Raw genomic sequence first — 18,795 nt, 5'->3', positions numbered from 1 at the left:
AGTGGCTGGTGGGTTTGAACCACCAGCCTTCTGGTTAGCAGTCAAGTGCCTTAGGCACTACGCTACCAGAGCTCCCAGTGCAGTCTCCAGGAGGTGCCTATTTCACCAAAACCTGGCAGTCTTATCTGGAATAGGGACTCTAAGATGCTACTGAAATTAGTCAAAGAAAAAAAATACTACTGAGCTGCATTTTCTCCACAGATAAGGCGTTTTGCTAAGTGCAGAAGCAATAAACCAGGAATCCAGTATGAATCATAACTATTATGCTCATTCCCCACATTTGTACTACTATGTTTAGCACTTTCAAATTCAAGGTCCTAAAAGTTGTGCAAAATATTTTAATTGTTAGGTTATCAAGTACCTTTCACTGAACAAAAATAAATCAGCTTATAAAAATGAGAATGACCGGACTTTGTCTCACCTACTTGGGTCCTGTTGTCACAAGGGACCAATTCCTAGATAAGGATATCAAGCTTTGTAAAGTAGAGGGTCAGCAAAAAGAGAAAGGCCCTCTATAAAATGGATTGACACAGTGACTTCAATGATGAGCTCAAGCGTAGCAAGGATTGTGAGGATGGTGCGGGACTGAGCAGTGTTTCATTCTGTTGTGCGTAGGGTTGCTATGATTTGGAGCCAATTTGATGGCACCTAATAATCGACTTCCCTAGAGATACCGCCTCAGAAATCCAAGGAAGGGTCACTACGAGTTGGAATCGACTCAACAGCAGTGAGTTTGGTTTTTTATTTTGAACGAACAACATAGGACATAGACCAGATCTTTCTGCTCCTTCCTGGAAGATTTTGAGGAGAATTAACATCATAATATGGATTGTCTTCTACATGACGTTAATACTCATTTTCACAAGGAGTATCACGAGCACAGAATCAAGAATTGGAAATTTGCATTGGGCAGGCATAAACATCTGTATACATCCTCTTGAAGATAGATAATAAAGAATAAATAAACAAAAAAGTTGAGCATATTAATTTTTAACTCTTTATATTAGGGATTGGCTGACTTTATAGAGTCAGAGTGTAACTATTTTCAGCTTTGCATTCCATGCAGTCTCTCACAACTAATTCACAGAAATAGTCATAGGAAATACATAGATGACAAGGTGTGACTACATCTCAGGAGGAAATTATGCACAGAATCCAGTAGTGCACTTTGGCCTACAGGCCATAGTTTGCCAGCCCCCGTGTCACAGCCTCATCCTGTCCCTTCACAGTCTTTGCAGTTATCCTGTGTCACAGTCACAGCACTCAAAATGCAGCAAAGCTGTGGCTACAAATCAAACCAGGGCTCGGAACCAGTCCGTTCCATTTCTACCCCTTGCTCAGAATTTGCACCTCCGCCCAGATATACTGAATATGAATCCACAGTTTAACAAGATCCTCAGGTGATTCTCATGTATCTTATGTATGGGATCTATGAGAATCACCTGGCAATCCTGTTAAACTCTAGATTCCGATTCATTATATCTGGTGTGGAGATGCAAATTCTCAGCAGGGGGTCAGAATGGAATGGACTGGTTCCTAACCCTGGATCAAATAGTGTTTATTCAAACACGGAGGGAGATTGTAGAGAGGGATCTTGAGAATCAGTTAAAAGTCTGGGCTAACTCATTAATGAAATGCTGTTGTTGTTGTTATTTGCCATCGAGTCGGCCCCGACTCATAGTGACCCCTCCTTGGGTTTCTGAGGCAGTATCACTACGGAAGTAGGAATGCCCAACCTGCCTTCCGAGGAGTGGCTGGTGGGTTTGAACCGCCAGCCTTCTGGTTAGCAGTCAAGTGCCTTAGGCTCTATGCTACCAGAGCTCCTCCTCATTAATGAAATATATATATACCAAGAAACATAGAGTAGACAGTTCATTCACCACTCTGCTGCCTGAGTGATCTTTCTAAAATGCAAATTAGATTGTGGAACTCCCTTGCTTAAAATGCTTCATCTGCAGTTTAAAGCCCTGACTCTGTACCTTGTCATAGTAGTCTCATCCAAGGCCTCCCTTACCTCATCTCTTTCCATTCCTTCCCTTTCACATACTACGCTCCAGCTACATGAAGGGACTTGGAATTTCCAGAATGAAACCTGCCGTCTTGCCTTCCAACGTATGTACTGCTAGTCACTCCTCCTGAAACACTCTTCTCTAAACATGTCTGACCTTGCTAACTTCTTGAGGGCGACTTTGATTTCCACACTGTGTTTTGAAGGCCTCTTCTTCATACTTAACAATATTCTCACCACTATCTGTTGGTAAGTATTTGCTCCTCCTTTGGGTGGCACAAATGGTTAAGTGAGTAGTAACTAACTGAAAGGTTGGTGGTTTTAACCCACCCAGATATGCCTCAGAATACAGGCCTGGGAGGTTGCTTCCAAAAATCACAGCCTTGAAAACAGCATGGAGCATTCCACTCTGCACACATAGGGTGTCCGTGAGTTGGTATTGACTCAGCTGCAACTAACAACAACATTCCTGTAAATAAAATTTAAAACTCTTGAAAGCTGCAACTTCATTTTCTTAAAGCATGGTTCCTGGCACATGAAGAAAAATTAGTAATTATGAAATGAATTATTAATTAAACAAGTTTTGGCATCAACACTTCAACTGTAATTTCAGTTGCTCCCAACAGGGAGCATATTGTTTTCTCTTGCATATTATCTATAAATAATGCCCAAATAACTAATAGAAAAGTGGAAAAATTAATCAGTTAAATTGTTTACTCAATATCCTATAAAGGGAAAAACCTTTTAACAAAAGTTACCTTTACTTTCCCCAGATTGAAATTATTAATATAGCTTTTTGTTGTTGCTGTTGTTTTTGCTACTGTAAATATAATCTTAGGGACACTCACTATAATATCCATCAATATTAATAATGTCACTTTTCTTTAAGCAGAAATCTTGTCTCAACTGCTAGTCATAGGACACCCAGGTTTTATTTGAAAGGCAATTAAACTTTTATAGGGTCTAAAGGAAACATAATTAGATGCTAAATAAAGAAAAATTCTGTTTCAGTGGAAAACTATGCTTTATCTACATAGAGTATATCCTTTTGGGTTATCGAATCAGAAGAGATGCTTAGACTTCCCTAGCTTAAATTGTATGAATGAAATATTGTTAATACAAAAATTTCAGAAATTGAAGTTTGTAATGTGAAATTCTTAGAGATTTGCCAATGCCCTCACTGCCCGTGACATATTTCTAATCATCAAAGTCCCGGATCTGCCTTACCTGATAGCAGACAAACTACTATCAGGCAAGGTGTTGTCAGTCACAAATAAAAAATAATATATTTTTTACATAACATCTGTATAGAGGTATAATTCACAAACAGTTCACTCATTTGAAGTCTACATTCAATGGTTTACAGTATATTTGGAGCTGTGCAACCACCACCACCACGATCAATTTTAGAACATATCCTCACCTCAGAAAGAAACCGTGTAACCATTAGCAACCACAACCCCCATTTCTCTGCAGACCCATCAGCCCTAGGCAATTATTAATCTGCCTTCTGTCTCTACAAATTTGCCTATTCTGTACAGTACAGTTAATATAGATGGAATCATACAATATGCAATCTCTTGTGACTGGCTTCTTTTCCTTAGCTTAAGTCTTTCAAGTTCCGTGTTGTAGCCTGTACCAGTATTTAATTCCTTTTTACTGCCAAATATTATTCCATGTATGCATTTACCACATGTTATTTCTCATCAGTTAATGAACATTTGTGTTGTTTCTACTTTTTGTCTACCATGAATAATGTTGCCTTGAACACTGATGTACACATTTTTATGTGGAAATACATTCTCATTTCTTTTGGGTATATGCCTAGGAGTGGAATTGCTATTTCATGTGTAACTCTATGTTTAACTTTTTGAGGAACTGTCAAAATGTTTTCAAAAGGATCTACAGCATTTTACATTCCCATCAGCTGTGTGTATGGGTTCTAATTTCTCCACGTTATTGCCAAAATTTGTTATTATCCATCTTTTTATTATAGTCATCCTACGAGTGTAAAATAGTGTCTTTTTTATTTTGATTTCCATTTACCTGATGACTAATGACGTTGAACTTCTTTTCATGTGCTTATTGGTCATTGTATGTCTTCTTTGGACAAATGTTTATTCAAATCCTTTGCTGATTTAGTAATTGGGATTTTTGTGCATGTGTGTCTTTTGTTCAGTTGTAAAACTTCTTATATATTCTAATATAAGTCCTTCATCAGACACATGATTTGCAAATATTTTCTCCCATTCTCTGGGTTGTTTTTTCACCTTCTTGGTTGTTTCCTTTTGGGCACACATTTGGTAAAGTCCAAGTCATCTAATGTTTCTTTTGTCACCTGTGCTTTTGATATCATATCTAAGAAAGCTTTGCCTAACTCAAGGTCACAAATATTTACCCTTTATATTTTCTTCTAACAGTTTTATAGTTTAAGCTCCTACCTTGAGGTCTGTGATCCATTTAAGTTAAATTATGAGTATGGTGTGAGGAAGGGGTCCAAATTCATTCTTTTGTATGGATATCCAGATGTTATATTTGAGAATGATGGTCATTTAATAAAATGTGATCAGATACTTTTAAGAAACTAAGGTTTTAGGCTTTGTGGAATCAGTGATTACAACAACTTCTTGGGTAAACAGACTTGGTACATGGCTTATGAGCGTCCCAGCTTTCCAGGTGAGTAAGAAAGGTTTCTCCCTTTCAGGCCCCAAAATCTTAGAATATTTTAGGGAACATGTATTATAACCATATAGCACATTCTCTGGGATAGCAGATTCTAGCTTTTAATCTCTTTGAGCTGTTTTAAAGTTCTTTGTAAGCTGATAGGCATGTATAGACTATCTTGCCCAATAGACGTTTATATTCCCTTCCCCATGTCGAAAACCAGTTTTGCTTCCATTTGTAATTCAGTTCCTTTACTCCATCCATATAAATTTATGTCTTTTGACTTTTCCTTTGAACTGGTTGCAACATCTGTCTAGTTCCTTATCAAACGAGTAAAGTAAAATCTTTAACACATATATAATTGCAGTAGAGACATGCTTCTACCTTTTTTTGAAAATTATCTTTTGTGTTGTATCTGATCACATTTTATTAAATGACCATCATTCTCAAATATAACATCTGGATATCCATACAAAAGAATGAATTTGGACCCCTTCCTCACACCATACTTATTCTGTATGCTGAGCAAATAATCCTAGAAGCTGGGCTATGTGAAGAAGAATGCAGCATCAGGATTGGAGGACGACTAATTAAGAACTTGTGATATGCAGATGACAATCTTGCTTGCTGAAAGTGAAGGTGACTTCGAGCACTTATTGATGAAGATTAAAGACTACAGTCTGCAGTATGGATTACACCTCAACATAAAGATAATGAAAATCTTTGCAACTGGACCAATAAGCAGCATTACAATAAATGGAGAAAAGATTAAAGTTATCAAAAATTTCATATTACATAGGTCCACAATCAACACCTATGGAAGCAGCTGTCAAGAAATCAAGGATCATATTGCATTTGGCGAATCTGCTGCAAAAGTCCTCTTTAAAATGCTGAAGAGCAAAGATGTCTCTTTGAAGACTAAGGTGCACCTAACCCACACCATGATATTTTCAATAGCGTCATATGCATGTGAAAGCTGAATGATGAATAAGGAAGACCGAAGAAGAGTTGATGCTTTTGAGTTGTGGTGTTGGTGAAGAATGCTGAAAGTACCACAGACTGCTGGAAGAACTAACAAATCTGTCCTGGAAGAAGTGCACCCTGAATGCTCCTTGGAGGTGAGAATGGCCAGATTTCATCTCACCTGTTTTGGTGGTGATGTCAGAAAGGACTATTCCCTGAAGAAGGATATCATGCTTGGCAAAGTGGAGGATCAGCTAAAAAGGGGAAGACCCTCAACAAGATGGATTGTGCTCAGGATTGTGAGGATGGCACATGACTGGGCAGTGTTTTGTTCTGTTGTATACATTGTTGGTATGAGTCAGAGCTGACTCAACAGCACCTAACAACAACCACAACACAGATGATGAAACCAAGTCTTAGAGGGGTTAACTTGACCAAAGCGAGTGAACCAGAGAGTGTGTGAGGGGTAGAGGTTAGGAGTAACCATAACTAATGGAAAAAGAAATGAAAATGACCAGGAAATATGTGTGTGTGTGTATGGGGAAATATGTTCAATCTCACTGTTGTTGTGTGCCACTGAGTCGATTCTGACACTTTATGACAGAGTAGAATTGCCCCATAGGATTTCCTCTTTGGTCCCCATAGGATGATATCTTTATGGGAGCAGATTGCCAGGTCTTCTCTCCCACAGAATGGCTGATGTATTTGAACCTCCTAATATTCTGTTGGGAGCTCTAGTGGCGTAGTGCCTAGGGCATTTGACTGCTAACTAGAAGGCTGGCGGTTCAAACCCACCAGCCACTTCTCAGAAGGAAGACTGGGCAATCTATATTCATAGAGATACCACCTTGGAAACCCAAGGAGGAGTCACTTTAAGTCAGATTTGACTCAACAGCATTAAGTTTGACTTTTTTTTGGAATATTCGGTTAACATCCAAGAGCTTATTCATTGCACCATCAGGACTTCTTTTTCAATCTCACTAATAGTCTCAAATTCCCAAATTAAACAACTACAACAAGCAAGAGCTACATTTTCTTACCTAAGAAATTGGCAAACATTTAAAAAAGTGATACACCATCCATTGTAGGCATGGGAGTGGCAGCAATAGACTCACTCCTTTGTGAGAGTGCAAGTTGCTAGAAAATCTCTGGGAAGCTATTTCGTAATAGATAAAGTAATACTTCTGGGAAATAGTAATATTTATTAACATTTAAAGTCATTGTTATGTTGTTACATGCTCTCAAGTCAGACCCGATTCATCGCGACCCCTCCTTGGTTTTCTAAGGCAGTATCACTACGGAAGTAGATTTCCCCATCTTCCTTCCGAGGAGTGGCTGATGGGTTTGAACCACCAGCCTTCTAGTTAGCAGTCAAGTGTCTTAGGCACTATGCACTCAGATACCATTTAACACAGCATCTCTACTATTAGATGTTTAATAAGTGAAATACTTGCACAAATAAGTGACAATACATATTCTTCTTTGTTTCCAACTTTTGCATTCCAGTCACCAGTGATAATGAACACATCTTGATTGCATGTTTGGTCAATTTCAGACTACAGAAGTTGGTAGAAATCTTCAATTTCTTCATCTTTGGCTTTGGTGGTTGGAGCATAAATTTGAATAGTAGTAATATTAACTGGTCCTCCTTGTAGGCATATGGATATTATCCTATCACTGACAGCATTGTACTTCAGGACAAATCTTGAAAACATCCTTTGCAATGATGAATGCCATGCCATTTCTCTTCAAATTGTCATTCCTGTCATAGAAGATTATATGGTTGTCTGATTCAAAATGGCCAAAACTGTTCCATTTCAGCTCACTAATGCCTAGGATGACACCAGAGCTCTCCCTAGGATATTAATCTCTATATGTTCCATTTCATTTTTAACAACTTCCAATTTTCCTAGATTCATACTTTATATGTTTCGTGTTCTGATTATTAATGGATGTTTGCAGCTGTTGCTCCTCAAATTGAATTGTGCCATGTCAGCAAATGGAGGTCCTGAAAGCTTTACTTTATCCATATCATTCAGGTTGGTTCTACTCCGATGAGGCAGCTCTTTGTCAGTCGTATTTTGAGTGCCTTCTGACCTATGGGGCTTGTCTTCCTGCACTGTGTCGGACAATGTTTCCAGGCTATTCATAATGTTGCCCAGTAATGTATCAGACAGTGTTTCTCTGCTGTTCATGAGGTTTTCCCTGTCCAATTCTTTGACAAGTCGATGGCCTCTTCCTCCTTCCTAGTCTGTGTCAGTCTGTAAGCTGCATTGAAACCTGTGCACCATGTGCAACCCTACTGGCATTTGAAACACTGGTGGCACAGCCTCAAACCTCACAGCAACATGCAAGCCACCACAGTGCGACAAACTGACAGATAAGTTTGTCTCCCTTAGCTATTAAAAACCTCTCTGCCCTCCCTTTACCTGGATCCTGCCACTTTGTCATCCTCAGTTTTCCCTCTTCTTTCCTCTTCGGTGGGGCCTGTCTCCCTCTCCTTACCTGGATCCTGCCACTTTGTCACCCCTGGTTTTCCCTCCTTCCTGCCTCTTGGGTGGGGCCTATCATATCAATAATTGCTTATACATGAATATAATTCAAATAGAATTAATATACTTTAAAAAGTTATTTGTGAAGCTAATTGATTTCAAGCTGAATATACTTCCAATTTTAAAAATAGACTAATTTGAAGTAGGGCCTTTAGTAGTTGCATAGCATATTATCATTTTAAGAATGTAAATCATAAGTTACATTTAAATGCTATGGGAAATACATTTGATCCAGCAACAGAATCAATGCCATGGTTTACTATCCATAAATACCACGACAAATAGTAATATTTAACATTTACCACAATAATATTTAACATTTGCCACTGGCTTAGTGCATGACAATTACAGTCAGTTGTGCCTCAAAGCAACCCAGTGAAGTAGGTAATCATTATCCCAGAGGGTAACTTGAGACGCACAGAGAGAGAAAAAATGATTGACTCCAGATTGCCTAGAGTCAAAGCCTGTATGCCGACCAGTATCCAGTATTTAGGAAGCTATATTTTGGAGTTTTTTTTTTTTATGAAAAACAGTTTTGGAAAAGTAAAAATGCATATCCACATACAAACCTCTCAACAAGGCTAGGTGTATAGAAAAGAAAATATAATGTTGTTCTAGGGGCCATGGAGTGAGCTCTGACTCAGTACAAACCCTGTGTGCAACAGAACAAAACACTACCCAGTCATGCGTCATACTCACAATCCTTGCTATACTTGAGTTCATCATTGCAGCCGCTTTATCAGTCCATCTTGTTGAGGGTCTTCCCCTTTTTTGCTGACCTTCCACTTCATCAAGCATGTTAATAGCCCTTGATAATTTCCCTCTCAAGTTTATTTGCTTTTGTGTATGCATAGTTTCCAAGGAGCCCTGGTGGTGCAGTGATTAAGCACTTGGCTGTCAAGCAAAAAGTCAGCAGTTAGAACCCACTGGCTGCTCCATGGTAATGATTCCAAAAGCCCACTGCCATTAAGTGGATTCCAACTCATAGTGACATTGAGTTTCCAAGGTTATACATCCTTATGGAAGCAGACTGCTTCATCTTTCTTCCCTGGAGCCACTGGCAGGTTTGAACAACCAACCTTTTAGTTAGCAGCCAAATGCCTTGACCACTACACCACCAGAGCTCCTTGGTAAAGATTACAGCTTTGGAAATCTTGTGGGGCAGTTCTATTCTGTCCTTGGGGTGGGGGGCTGTGCATTGGAATCAATTCGATAGCAACAGGTTACACATAATTTCTCACTGCTTTCTATTTACACTAAAGCTAAAAAAAGAGGAAATAGGCTTAAGGTGGAGCAAAAAGCATACAAAAAAAAAAGCATACATGTTCAAAATTTCTTGGCAATGGTGGTGTTTGCTTGTGTCCTCTGTAGTCTAGTTCTCATCATATTTCTTATGATGGAGCTGTGCACATGGCAAACAACCAATGGATACTATCCATAGACTGAGAGAATTGGAATGGGAGACTATTTCCCAGGAGCCATTTGACAAATACTTACCTGTCTAGAATGAATTGTTGCTAGATAGCACTTATGGGTGGATGCACTGTAATTTTTAAGGATGTTGGTGTTGTTTGGTGCTATGGAGTCGGCTGCCTCATAGTGATGCATTGGGCAACACAATGAAACACTGCCCAGTCGTGCATTATCCTCACAATCCTTGTTATACTTGAGCCCATCATTGCAGCCACTATGTCAATCTATCTTGCTAAGGGTCTTCCCTTTTTCAGCTGATCCCTTACTTTGCCAAGCATGATATCCTTCTCCAGGGATATGTGTTTCTTCCACAGCATGACAAAGTAGGTGAGATGAAGTCTGGCCATTCTTGCTTCCAAGAAGCATTCTGGCTGCACTTCTTCCAGGAGAGATTTGTTCATTTTTCTGGTGGTCCATGGTATTTTCAGTATTCTTTGCCAACACCACATTTCAAAGACATCAACTCTCCTTCTCTCTTCCTTATTCCTTGTTCAGCTTTCACATGCATATGAGGCAATTGAAAATACCATGGCTTGGGTCAGGTGCACCTTTGTCTTCAAACTGTCATCTTTGCTCTTCAATACTTTAAGGAGGTCTTTTGCAGCACATTTGCCCAATGCAGTACGACGTCTAATTTCTTGACTGCTGTTTCCGTGGGTGTTGATAGTGGAACCAAGTAAAATGAAATTTTTGACAACTTCAATCTTTTCTCCATTTATTGCAGTGCTGCTTATTGGTCCAGCTGTAAGGATTTTCATTTTCTTTATGTTGAAGTGTAATCCATACTGAAGACTTTAGTCGTTAAACTTCACCAGTTAGTGCTTCAAGTCATCTTCACTTTCAGCAAGCAAGATTGTGTCATCTGTATATCTGCAGGTTGTTAATGAGTCTTTCTCCAATCCTGAGTCGGATTCTTCTTTACATAGTCCAACTTCTTGGATTATTTGCTCAGCATACAGATTGAATAAGTATGATAAAAGGATACAACCCTGATGCATACCCTTCCTGATTTAAAACCATGAAGTATTTCCTTGTTCTTCTTGAGGACACACACACACACACGTGTGTGTGCATGTGTGCATACATGTTCTGGTGGCACAGTGCCTAAAGCATTTGACTGCTAACCAGAAGGTTGATGGTTCAAACCCACTAGGCTGTTCTTCAGAAGGAAGATGGGGCAATCTACTTCCATAAAAATTGACCACCTTAGAAACCCAATGGGGGTCGCTATGAGTCCAAATCGACTCAATGGCAGTGACTGGTTTTGATTATATGCATATTTACAATATTTCTAGATTTCCCCTCATACTTGGCTACAGCATCTAAATAGTTAAATACAGCCTCTCCTAATGTGATACTTGTCTACCAACCTCCCCCATTAGAGAACTGCTTTCTGAAAAATTTCTCTTGTACATGCATTTTAAAGGTGTGTAATTAACTGGTAACAGGTTGTTAGGTAGCTGATGAGGTGTGAACCAGCCACTAATTTGTTTTCTTTATTTACAGCTTCCCTTGCACTTGAAGATGACAGCATGGTGTTTTTCATTCCCTGCTTACTTCATCAGATTAGAAAGTGATTTGTGGAGCCATTTTTAATTCTTCAAATTCCATTAAAAAGGAATATCCAGGAGAGTCTTAATCAAGACATAATAGGCACTAAAATGTGATCACACAACAGCACTTCTCATGCGGCCTTCTCTCAGCTATATGTGCAGGGATTGCCTCCAGCTAAATGAACTCAACCTTAACACAGACCTACAACTTCTGAAATAACCTGCACTTGGTATGGACTGGATTGCAAATGTTTGCAGCTAGCATACTTTAGTTTTTTTAAATTTATCACATAACCCAAAGGGATAATGCATTACAAACTTGTTATTATTGTATTATCAGGAAAATAGTTTAGTTTTCTTTTCAAATTGCCTCCTATTTAATAATAATAAAATCATTTTGAAAAGAAATTAAAATAGATGCATACTGGAATGAGAATTGCTAAACACACAAGACTGGAAAGTTGAACATGCAATTGAAACTGAAATGACTAAATGCAGAATCAGTATATAACCAGAAGGTGTAATTTGGAACCAGGCAGAATACTGAATTATTGGATGAATTTGAAAGACAAATGAGAATCAAAACACTTTCCTTCCATTTAAAAAAATTGATAGTGAAAAACTAAACTACAGAATATGTGGAAAGCATATCATGTCCAGAATTGCCTTTTCTTCTTGGATGGGTAGATAACAAACATACAAGAAAGCACAGATGTTAGCTAAGTGACAACATTTTTTTTTTCAGCTTTCAAAGCCTGCATCAGAACTGCCATCTAAAGCACTGTGGTTCTAGGACACTATTTTAAAATGCACAGATGTCTTGGAGAATTAATTCCAGAAGCTGCTGCTATAGGTCATCACTTTCATGTAATAATAATAGCTAATACTTTGAGTTCTTGATTTATAACAGGAACAATTCTATTTGCTTAATAATATTATCTAATCTTTACAACAACCCTACAAATAGTACTATTATTATTATTCCTATTTTTAGACAAGGGAACTGAAACACAGAATTTGCCTAAGTTTATGATATTAATAGGTTGTGGAGTTAAAATTTAAACCTAGATAGTCTAGCTTCAAAGCCTTTTTCCTTAATGGAATGATATATTGACTATATCATATAATTTCCTAACTTAGAAGTCATTGGAGAGAGGAAGTGCAGTAGATAATTAATACGTTCACTCAGTCAATATTTACTGTATCAGGCATTTCGCTAGGCATTAAGTTGGGAGCTCTGGTAGCATAGTGGCTAAGGCACTTGACTGCTAACCAGAAAGCTGGCAGTTCAAACCCACCAGCCACTCCTCGGAAGGAAGATGGGGCAATCTACTTCCGTAGTGATACTGCCTCAGAAACCCAAGGAGGGGTTGCTATGAGTTGGGTCCGACTCGACGGCGCATAACAACAACAACAAGGATGAAGTTATGAATAAAATAAACAAAAGTTTGCCCTCATAGAACTTAGGTTCTAGATAGACCCATATTAAACAAGTAGTTTTTCAAATCTATCAAATGAAATTGTGGAAACCGAGAAGAATGAAAAGTAGAGGATGTTTTGAAAGCATGTTACAGAAGAAACCTGAATTAGTCCAGGTGGCCTGGAAGACAACATAGGTTAAAAATGGGCCATTTGATGTAGCAGAAAGGAAGACAATAAAAGGATGGTTTGAAGTTTGTACTACATCTTTGAACACTTATTCTCCCACAATAAAATGATCATTTTTGATAGCACATACAAAATCTTGTAACTTCATCACTATATATTTTTTTTTTTCTATTTTGAATACACTGTGCATATTAGTAGTAAGTGCGTATGATGTTCTAAGGACAGTTGCAGTAGTATATTGACAGGAAACTCAGAAATTCAAGTTGGATTCAGAAGAGGCCATGGAATGAGAGATATCATTGCTGATGTCAGATTGATGTTGGCTGAAGTAAAGAATACCAGAAAAATGTTCACCTGTGGTTTATGACTATGCAAAAGCATTTGACTGTGTGGATCATAACAAATAGTGGATAACATTGTGAAGAATGGAAATTCCAAAACATTTAACTATGCTGGGGAACCTGTATGTAGACCAAGAGGCTGTTGTTCAAAGAGAACAAGGGGATATTGCTTGGCTTAAAATCAGGAAGGCTGTGTGTCAGGGTTGTATCCTTTCACCATACTTATTCAATCTGCTGATCAAATATTCCAAGAAGTTGGACTATATAAAGAACATGGCATCAGGATTGAAGGAAGACTTGTTAACCACCTAAGACATGCAGATGACACAATCTTGCTTGCTGAAAATGAAGATGACTTGAAGCACTTACTGATGAAGAGCCAAGACTACAGTCTTCAGTATGTTTTACACCTCAACATAAAGAAAACAAAAATCCTCATAATTGGCCCAATAAGCAACATCATGATAAAAGGGAAAAGCTTGAAGTTGTCAGGGATTTCATTTTTCTTGGATCTACAATGAACATCTATGAAAGCAGCAGTCAAGAAATCAAACAATGTATTACACCGGGCAAATCTGCTACAAAAGATCTCTTTAAAGTGTTAAGAAGCAAAGATGTAACTTAACTATGAAGGCTAATGTGTGCCTAATCCAAGCCATGGTATTTTCAGTTGCCTCATATGTGTGTGAAAGCTGGACAGTGAGTGCAACAGAAAGTTGCGACAGAAGGGTTGATGCCTTTGAATTACGGTGTTGGCAAAGAAATGCTGAAAATAACATGGACTGCCAGAAGAACAAACAAATCTGTCGGGATGAAGGACAGTTCTAATGCTCCTTAGAAGTGAGACTGTCCAGACTTCTCACCTACTTTGGTCATGTTGTCATAAGAGACCATTCCCTTGAGAAAGATACCACACTCAGTAAAGTAGAGGGTCAAAAAAAAGGGGAAGACCTTGAACAAGAAGGACTGATACAATGGCTGCAGTGATGGGCTCAAGCATAGGAAAGACTGTGAGGATGGCACAGGACCAGGCAGTGTTTTCTTATGTTGTGCATGGTGATCAGGAGTTGAAGCCAACAGCACGTAACAACCACACAGCATGTTCTAAGGAACTGTGCAAGCTAGCACTAGGAGTAATACATTATTCCTAACCTCAAGAAATTTAAAAACAGGAGACATATTTATTTAGTTTTTCAGGTTGAGTTCAGTAAAGCACTATAGAGAACAGTATATCCCAACTCTTTAATTTTCCAATTAGAAATTCCAGGACTAAGGGAACACGAGAAACTGGTGGTCTTGCTCATTTCTGACTAGGGGACTGAGCTGATGGAAGACCATGGTGTGGATGATTTTTACTAAATACCCTTCTGTATTTTTTTTATCCTGAGCCCTGTGAAAGCATTACCTATTAAAAGTAATAAAATAAGATCTAGAACTAGTAAAACAGCAAGAGAAAAAACCAAACTCACTGCCATCGAGTCAGTTCCAAATCATAGCAACCCCCATTGGGATTCTGAGGCAGTAAATCTTTACAGAAGTAGATAGCCCAATCTTCCTTCTGTGGAGCAGCTGGTGTGTTGGAACCACCAAACTTCTGGTTAGTAGTCAAATGATTTAGGCACTTAGCTACCAGAGCTCCTTATAGAACTGGTTTGGTTTGAGATAATTCAAACACATCTATGGAAAACCATCAAAACCATTTCTGTAGGTTGCTTCAGGAACTGGATGCAACAGTTATTTGTCTGTTTATTCAACAGATATTTGTGAATAATTTTTAGCCCTCACTATTCTAAGCTCTGAGGATAGTGCAATAAACAGAGAGACACCTTTTTTTTTTTTTTTTCCCCTCCAGTGGGCACATAGACAATAAACAAACAAACAAACATAGTAATTTCAGATAGTGATAAGTGTAGTGCAGATAATAAATCTCATTCTTAAATGGCATCTTTTGAAGTGAAATGTCAAATTCCAGACACAAAGAAGCAAAATAAAGAGTTATAAACCATATCTCTAAATGGAAAATGCACACCCTTTTACAATATGAGGATCAGCAAACTTGTCCTTTCTATCAAGGAGCTTGATCTCTAGGGCCCTAGGAAAAGTTTATTTTGTACAATGTAGTTACCAGCAAGAAGTGCCCAGGGGCCCACAGGATGAATTGATACTCTGAGAAACAAACAATTGGAATTTCAAATTTTGAACACCATATATATTAGCACATGCACACACAAAATGCAATACTTAGGTATAAATCTAACAAAATATGTACAAGATCCATATGAAGAAAACTATAAGCCTCTCGTGAAATGAAGATCTAAATAAATGGATAGATATTTCATGTTCATGGACAGGAAGATTTAATATTATTAAGATGTAGTCCTTCCCAACTTGATCTCTAGGTCCAACACAATCATGATCTAAATCTCAGCAGGTTATTTTATAAATTTCAACAAATTTTTCTATTACTTATATGGAAAGGCAAAAGACTCAGAGTAACTAACATGATCCTGAAGAAGAAGAACAAACTCAGAGGATTGACACTAACTGACTTTAAGATAACACTACAGTCATCAAAATATTATGGTGCAGGTGAAGGAGTAAACAAATCGATCCACACAACAGAATAGATAGCCCAGAAATAGACCCACATAACTACAATGAACAGTTCATCACAAAGGTACTAAGGCAGTTCAGTGGAGAAAGGATAGTCCTTTCAACAAATGAGGTGGAAAGAACAGAGAACAGGACATCCACAAGCAAAAAAATTAATCTAGACTCAGAGCTTGCATCTTTTACAAAAATTAACTCAAAATGGATTGTAGGCCTAAATGTAAGATACAAATTATAACAATTCTATAAGATCACATAGGAGAATATCTAGGTAGCCTTGGATTTGGCGATGACTTTTAGACACAACACCAAAAGCACAATCCACAACAGAAAAAATTGATAAATTGGACTTCATTAAAATTAAAAACTTATGCTCTGAAAAAGACATTAATAAGAGAATAAAAATACAAGCCATAGACCAAGAGAAAATATTTGTACAACACATATCTGATAAAGGATTTGTATCCAAAATATACAAACATCAACTCTTAAAATGCAACAGTAAGAAAACAACAACTCAATTATGAAATGGGCAAAAGATCTGAACTACCAAAGAAGATAGACAAATAGATTATAAGCATATGAAAAATACTCAACCTGATATGTTGCAAATTTAAATAACAATAAGATACTGCTAAGCACCTATTAGACAAAACAGTGGCAACACCAATAGATGGCAATGATGCAGAGCAACAATAACTCTCATTAATTCCTGGCAAGAATGCAAAATGGTACAGTCAATTTGGAAGGGTCTATAAGACATTTGGCTGCTAGCCAGAAGGTCAGAGGTTCAAACCCACAGAAGGAAGATGGGGGTGATCTACTTCCTTAAAGATTTACATCCTCAGAAACCCAGTGGGGGTCTCTGTGTGTTGGATTCAACTTGATGGCAGTGAGTTTGGTTTGGTTTGGTTTAGCAGTTTCTTATAAAGTTAAACATAAGTTCAACATACTGTTTTGGTTATCTAGTGCCGCTCTAAGAGAAAATACCACAGGTGTATGACTTTCTCCCAAACAGGGATTTATATTCTCTTACAGTTTAGGAGACTAGAAGTCTGAGTTCAAATGTCAGCTCCAGGGGCTAGGTGAAAGCCCCTCAATCATGGGCTTCAGTTCTGCCTCTTAGTCCTGGCCCACTGAAACTGAAGGCTTCTCTTAAAACAGACAGCAGCTGGCTGCTGAGGCTGACAAACCCAAGGAAGACAAGTAAAATAGCACAGTCCCAAAGTTATCAAGCAAGATAGCAGGTCACTAGTTCAAGTCCAGAAACAGTCTCAAGATAGTCAGACAACATGTCAGGCCACTGAAATGAAGACTCAGCCAAATACAGGATCCAGATATGCCAAAAAGCTCCAAGGCCTTTCTCAAAGCTTCTTCTTTTATACTGGAAGCGCACCACATCCCTAAGGCAGCTACTCAACTATTCACAGTAGATTCCAACCTGGAGTTGATTACCAGTCTCATTATGGGGAATAACTACATGCAGCTGCCTGGTCACTCAAAACCAGGCCCAGTCAAGTTGACACATAACCTTAACTACCACACATACAATCCAGCAAACATGATCCTAGGTATTTAGTCAAATGAGATGAAAATGCATCTCCCCATAAAACCTGCATATGAATGTTCATAGCAGCTTTATCATAATACAAAAATTGGAAGCAACCAAGATGTCTATCAAAAGGAGAATGGATAAACAAAGTGTGATGCATCTATATAATGGAGCATTACTCAGCCATCAAAAGAAATGAGCAATCAAACTACAAAAAAAGACATTGAAGAAACTTAAATTCATTTCCTAAGTAAAAGAAGCCAGTCTAAAAAATTCAAGTTCTCACTGCTATTGAGTTGATTCCAACTCATAGTGACCCCTACCGGGTTTCCAAGGCTTTAAATCTTTATGGACACAGACTGCCCAGTCTTTCTTTGGTGCAGTTGGTGGTTTTGAACTGCCAAGCTTCTGGATAGCAGCCAAATGCCTTGATCACTATACCACCAGAACTCCTTAGTCTAATAAAAGCTACATTTTATATAATTCTAACTATGTGCCATTCTAGAAGAGGCAAAATGATAATAAAAAGTGAAAAGCAGTGTTTGCCAGTAGGGTGCAGGGAAGGATGAATGGCAGAGCAAGGGACATTTATAAGTACTGAAACAATTCTAAATGTAGATACTATAAGGGTAGATTATGCATCTGTCAAACCCATAGAACTAAAAAGGAGTGGACTCTAATGTAGAGCGAACTCTAATGGAATAAGCCCCTGCCCCCCCCCCCCCAATGGAGCTCTGGTGGCACAGTGCCTAAGACATTTGACTGCTAACTCTTGAAGGCTGGTGATTCAAACCCACCAACCACCCCATGGAATAAGCAGCATCATGATAAATGCAGAAAAGATTGAAGTTGTCAAAGAGTTCATATTACTTGGATCCACAACCAACACCCATGGAAGCAACAGTCAAGAAATTAGATGTCATATTGCACTGGGAAAATCTGCTGCAAAAGACCTCTTTAAAGTGCTGAAGAGCAAAGATGTCACTTTGAAGACTAAGGTACACCTAACCCAAGCCATGGTATTTTCATTTGCCTCATATGAATGTGAAAGCTGGGAAATGAATAGGGAAGACTGAAGAAGAGTTGATGCTTTTAAGATGTGGTGTTGGCGAAGAATTCTGAAAGTACTATAGCCTGCCAGAAGACCAAACAAATGTATTCTGGAAGAAGTGCAGCCAAATGCTTCTTTGAAGTGAGAATGGACAGACTTCTCTCACCTACTTTGGTCATATTATCAGAGGGCAACATTCCCTGGAGAAAGATATGCTTGGTAAAGTGGAGGGTCAGCGAAAAAGGAGACCCTCAACAAGGTGGATTGACACAGTGGCTTTAAGGATGGGCTCGGGTATAGCAAGGATAATGAGGATGGTGCACAACTCGGAAGGAAGGTTGGGCAATCCTACTTCCGTAGTGATACTGCCTCGGAAACCCAAGGAGGGGTTGCTATGAGTCGGGTTTGACTCCACGGCAC

The sequence above is a fragment of the Orycteropus afer genome, unplaced genomic scaffold (assembly GCF_000298275.1).
Source record: "Orycteropus afer afer isolate SDZICR_OR568_19922 unplaced genomic scaffold, OryAfe1.0 scaffold00007, whole genome shotgun sequence".
Taxonomy (NCBI): Eukaryota; Metazoa; Chordata; class Mammalia; order Tubulidentata; family Orycteropodidae; genus Orycteropus; species Orycteropus afer.
Note: the sequence above shows the minus strand (reverse complement) of the source record.